This window comes from Monodon monoceros, unplaced genomic scaffold (genome assembly GCF_005190385.1).
Source record: "Monodon monoceros isolate NGI ecotype Baffin Bay Population unplaced genomic scaffold, NGI_Narwhal_1 Super_Scaffold_21, whole genome shotgun sequence".
NCBI lineage: Eukaryota > Metazoa > Chordata > Mammalia > Artiodactyla > Monodontidae > Monodon > Monodon monoceros.
This window is the reverse complement of record NW_021703778.1, coordinates 137,327,516-137,333,515: the sequence shown is the minus strand read 5'-3', so window position 1 is coordinate 137,333,515 and position 6,000 is coordinate 137,327,516.

Below are 6,000 nucleotides of genomic sequence, written 5' to 3'. Positions count from 1 at the left end.
AAGTTTATGTTGAAAAAGCAGCTAATAGTCTTATGGGTTTCCCTTGTATGTGATTGGTTGTTTTTCTCTTGCTTCCTTTAAGATTCTCTCTTTATCTTTAACTTTTGCCATTTTATTATAATATGTCTTGGTGTGGATCTCTTTGGGAGATCCACACCATTTTGTTAGGGACTCCTGCTTGGGACTCTCTGTGCTTCCTAGACCTGAATATCTGTTTCCTTCCCCAGGTTACGGAACTTTTCAGGCATTATTTCTTCAAATAAAATTTTTGTCCCTTTCTCTTTCTCTTCTTCTGGGACCCCTATAATGTGAATTTAGTATGCTTGATGTTGTTCCAGAGGTCCTTTAAATTCTCGTCATTTAATTTTTTTTTCTTTTTGCTGTTCTGATTGAGTGATTTCTACTATTCTGTCTTCCATTTTGCCTGTCTGTTCTTCTGAATTATCTAATCTGCTGTTGATTCCCTCCAGTGTATTTTTAATTTCGGTTATTGTGTTCTTCAGCTCTGATTGGTTCTTTCCTAGATATTTTCTATGTCTTTGTTGAAGTTTTTACTGGGTTTCTCCATTCTTCTCCCAACTTTGGTGAGCATCTTTATGACTATTTCTTCTAACTCTTAACAGGTAAGCTACTTATCTCCATTTCATTAGGGCTTCCTGCCCTGCCCCCTGACCCCACCTGGGGTCTTATTTTGTACTTCCATTTGGAACATATTCCTCTATCTCTTCCTTTTGTTTGACTTTTTTTGTTTCTGTGAGTTAAGTGAAACAGCTATCTCTCCCGGTCTTGAAGGAGTGGCCTTGTATAGGAGCTTCCCCTGTATAGACTGCTTGTATCTGGTGGCTTTAGCAGACCAGCTGGAGCTACAGTGGATGCAGCCCAGGGAATTCCCTGGGGAGCACTGCACTGAGGCCAGCTTAGGGAGACATCTGGAGCTGGAGTGAGTGCAGACCTGGGGCTGTCCTGGGGTGCACTGTGCCCAAGGCTGCCTTAGTAGGACATCTGGAGCTGGAACAGGCATGAGGGGGTCCTGGGGGAACTTAAACAGTGGCACTTGCCAGCACCTCTGACCCCAGAGGGGGCTCCAGCAGTTCCCTGCCTGTTTAGCAGAAGCTCTAGGGTTAGTAAATGAATTTCCTTCCAGTATCATCTAGGTACCCTTTAAATTGCTGTTTTTTTGCTGTGTCACAGGGTTGGCAAGCTTGCACTTAGGCCCCTCAGCAATATCCCTCCTTACTGCAGGTTTCCATGTGAGAGGGGTGTTCCCATGGAGAAGGTGTCTCCATCTTTTCTACAGGTTACTGTGAGGTTCTTCTATGTGCAACAGATGTTCAACCAGCCCTCAGGTCTTCTTCAGGAGGAATTACTCTGTATGTAGGTGTAGATTTTGCATGTCCCTGGGAGGAGATGAGCTCAGGGTCTTCCTAGCTGATATCTCAGACCTCTGCTGGGGATCTGTATTTTCAGCAAGTGACCCAGGTAACTCTTATGATCCAGGAATGTGGGGAAACGCTGCTCTAAATTAGTCTTACAATTTGGTCATCTGTCAGTAGGTCTTTCTCTGACTTACTTTACAACTGGGTTTGCCTGAAGAGATGTATTCAGAGTTCTAGGACTAACTCCAGGCAGGGCATATAATTTCTCTACTACCCCTCCACCCTCCAATCCCAAACATCTCATATCAGAAAACTGGCTCCTTGCCCTTTCCTAGGCCAAGTCTTCCTTATATCTGTGAAGCCCTTTGTTCCAAGGACTGCTGTGTTGTTTTTTTTTCTTAAATTTTTTAAAGAATTATTTATATGTTTAGGTGTTAGTTGGGTCTCAGTTGTGTCACGCGGGATCTTTGTTGCAGCATGCGGGATCTTTTAGTTGTGGCACACGGGCTTCTTAGTTGCGGCATGCGAACTCTTAGTTGCTGCATGTATGTGGGATCTAGTTCCCTGACCAGGGATCGAACCCAGGCCCTCTGCATTGGGAGCTCAGAGTCTTACCCACTGGACCACCAGGGAAGTCCCTGTGTTTCTTAAAGTTATCATTTATTGAGAATTTACCAGGTGTCAGGCATGTTACAATTCATCCTTTCTTTTCATCCTTACAACAAACCTCTGAAGTAGATTCTTATATTCTTCCCATTTTACAGAGGAAGATCAAAGAGGCCAGAAAAGTGTTCAAGGGCAAACAACTGGTAAATGGTCGGGCTGAAAACCCAACCCAGGACCCACTGACCCCCAAGCCTGGGCCCCATCCTGCTGTGGGCTCTTGTGGCCTGCCTGCACTGGTGCCTTTGTGCTTACTGTCCTATCTGTGGAAGCCCTGTGCTCTGAATGCAGATTCCAGAGGCAAGAGTGGAATAATGAGGGATTCTGAGGGAACAGTGCAAAGCTGGGCCTGGGCACCTGTAGAATTCGGAGGAGCCCCCAGGGGAGATCAGCGCTCTCTCTGTGTCTGAAATTCAGCCAGCTCAGGTAGTGAGCTCTGGGGTGGGGTTGGGGGGTTAATGTAAATCTCTCTCTAAGAGGAACTCAGACACACAGGACAGTGACTTCTTGTCCTCCGAATGCCCGCAAAACTCCCGGTCTCCACCATTTATTTGTCCCTTATCATTTTTAACAGGTCTTGTAGGTCATTTCTTAGGCATTTGTCTTCTCTTTTCACCTAAAGTGTAAAGCCTCAGGGAGATCAACAGTTCAGAGAGAATGGGCATTAGACTGAAACAGATCTGGTTTGACCCCTCTGCCCATACTTTACTAGCTATGCGATATTGGGCAAGTTACTTAAACTTTCTGAGCCTTAGTCTTCTCATTTGTTAAATGGAAACTTAAATTGTACGTACCTTGTGAGACTGTTTTGAGGTTTAAATGAATTAGTGCAGATAGAGGGTTTACAAGCAATTGTTGAATGAATGGTCATAGATTCTTCCATCTCCTCCATCCTCCTCTTCATCATCTGTGAGTAGACACCTTCATATGCTTTTGTGTTTCAGGTGGGCACTTAAAGCATTATTGTTTTTTAGCGTTAATGGGGCATTTCCACAAAGATGTAAATGCATAACATCAAGAAGCATTCTCAGAAAAAGAGTGTTTTATGAAAGAATAAATGTAATGTCGAGTGTCAGAATAATTTTAAGGTGAAAAAACACTAAAGAAGCTGTCAATAATGTTCTCCCTTGAATGGTATTTTAGACTGACATAGGGTGGGAAGGGTAGAGGGAAGGGATGGGGTCAGGCTGACATAGCCTAGGGATACCAGCAGTAGCATTATGAAGGACATTCAGAGACCCCAGTGCTTGGAATGCAGGAAACCAATCTGTCGAGGGGAGGCATGTATGGATCTACATGACGTGTCAGATGACCTGGGTTCCTGTAATTGTAAGCCTGGAGAATTCACTTAAGTTTCTTTATCTGCAAAATGGGGATAAAATCATTGTCACAGAGTTGGTGTGAAAATGAAGCATTACATGGCCACGTAAGTGATCTGTTAACTGTAAAAGTCAGTGTTCACCTAGGGTGGCAGTTCTTAGTAAGCTGTGGCTGGTGGGTGGGAGCAAGCTGAGGAAGCCTGTGGCCTGGACATGGGCAGGACCATGAAGGAGAGATTAGTGAGCAAAACTGCCTGGATGGATAGGAAAAAAAATGTAGATCTGTAAAAAGAAGGGGAAAATGCAGGAGTACTAGTACGTTAGAAAACATTGGGGATACCTCAGAGGCTATATGAACTATCTGGAGAAGTTTATTTCCTGGCTGTAATTCCCAGCAAAGGAGGGGATTGAATACTGCAGAAGACCATTTATTTCTCCAGCTAGGCTCGTCAGCTCAAGCAGTAACATATGTGAAAGAAGCGCCTTCTCTCTGTACACAAAAGACAGGGTCTATATTTTTTATAAAAGCCACTAATGCACTTTGTTATACAGCAGAAACTAACACATCACTGTAAAGCATTTATATTCCAATAACGATGTTAATAAAAAAGCCACTAATGCAACGTGCATCCCTGGAGTGTTAGTTGATGTGGGTCTAAAGGACAATGTGAGACATTTCTAGTAACTTTCCACGATATGAACAAGGAACTTGAAAATGTCAAATACATTTTCAAGTAAAAAAAAAATTAGTTTTTTTGGATTCTAAACTCTTTGGAATCAGACAGTCTTATTAGAATCTGTGGTCCCTTAAGCCATGTAAGTCTATACCCTATCTCCTTTTTGACCTTATTTCTGGGAATATTACACTGTCTGACCTGTTATTAATATTATATTATTCTGTGCCAGAAGAGGTAAGGAAGCTGCATTTCTAGAATAGCATTTGAGTCATCTGTGAAATTGCATATTACAATTTCCCACCATTTCTAACAGTTCTTTAACATTTTCTTTCTCAACTGGGTATTCAAATTCACGTCAGTGACCTCTAGGGGCTAGTTGCTTTTCTAGCTCAAGAGAGAATTTCTTAAATCAGAGTTGGGGCTGAGGACAGGAACGTATATTCTTCACACCGTTCGGTTTCAGTGGATAGAAAATTAGAAACTCAAGGTATGTGAGAGATCTGTGTGGAATTTAAGTACCTTCAAGGAGCAGTAGAAGGACAAAAAGTTATTTTACCTGTATGTTTGCAAATGTCAAAGACCAAGACCGAAAAAAATTAGAATGACTTATAAGGAGTTGGCTGCACTTGCTGGCTGCCCAGGTGGTTCATTTCAACTGAGGGTCAGAATAACCTTGTCCTGTGGTCTGTGTGCCCCGGTATCAGGTTAGGTCTACCTTGCTGCTTATGTCCTTGGTCACCTTACTAGAGGCTCCAGTCAAACACATGTCAGTAAAGAATAAAGTTATGTAAATATGCACACAGGTGGTCAGACCTAGACAAGAACTTGGCAAAAATTCATTCAGCAATAACCAGGCTCTACAGGACAAATATGCCTCAGTTTACATAACAAATAAGAAAAACATCATAGGATAACAGCAGAGAAAGCAAAAGATTAGCAGGTAGACAGATGACACTGGGTTGGAACTTTTACTCTGCCACATGCACATGGGTGATATCACCAAAAAAGTCATCTCTCTGTGCCTCATTTTTCCAATCTATAAAGCAGAGATGGCCACAGGGTTGTTATGAGGATTAAATGAATAAAATGAACCCATCTGTGCAGGCCTGCCTATTGTGGTACTGGGGCCAGAAAGATTGCATAATTAGGTTCATTTTTATTTCTACAAAAGACATGATCCTGAAGAGCTCTACCCAAATTCAACTTTCAAATACCAAATTCTACTTTACGAACCCTGATTCATGAGCAGCTGAGATAACCTCTAATACATTGCATTAGTAATACCACCTTCCCAATTCATCAACATCAAATAAATGTGCTATTGCAGGTGCAATGAATCTTTCCCTTCTCTTTTATTATTCCATAACTTTAGGGTTTTATCTCCCAGATCCTCTTAAAACAGCAATTTATACCCACATAATATGAAGAAGGATCCTGATCTTGTTATACTTTGGAGCAGGTAGGAGCATCCCAGGACCTAAATCCTCCCACTTGGCCTCAGCCTGAGAAGAGGAAGAGTGATAGTCCCAAGCCATCCTATACCATGACACTCTTCTAGTCATTTGTAAGACTCCTTCATCTATACACTTTTGCACATCAGCTTTTGCTTTCTTGTCTTCAACAGGATTTTATTTATTTAGCCTCTTGCTAGTTTCTTTGCTACAGAAAATCCTTCCCCTTTCCCTCTGATCTTTCCAAGTTGAAGCCTTCAGCAGGTATTTGTTGAATGCCTGAGTTGTATTAGGTGGGTGCTATGGGCACCATGCTACCATGGGGGTACTAGAGACACAAGACGTGCACGGTGCAATCACAGTGCAGGCGGTGTTGACAGGCAGGCTGACCACTGTGGGGGGAGGCAGTGTACACGTTCTGCTGGGCTGTCACGGTCTTCACTTTACTTAGGCTCTTGGCTTCTCGAGACAGAAAAGGGGTGGGATGAAAAGATGAGGAAGGTACACCCCAATG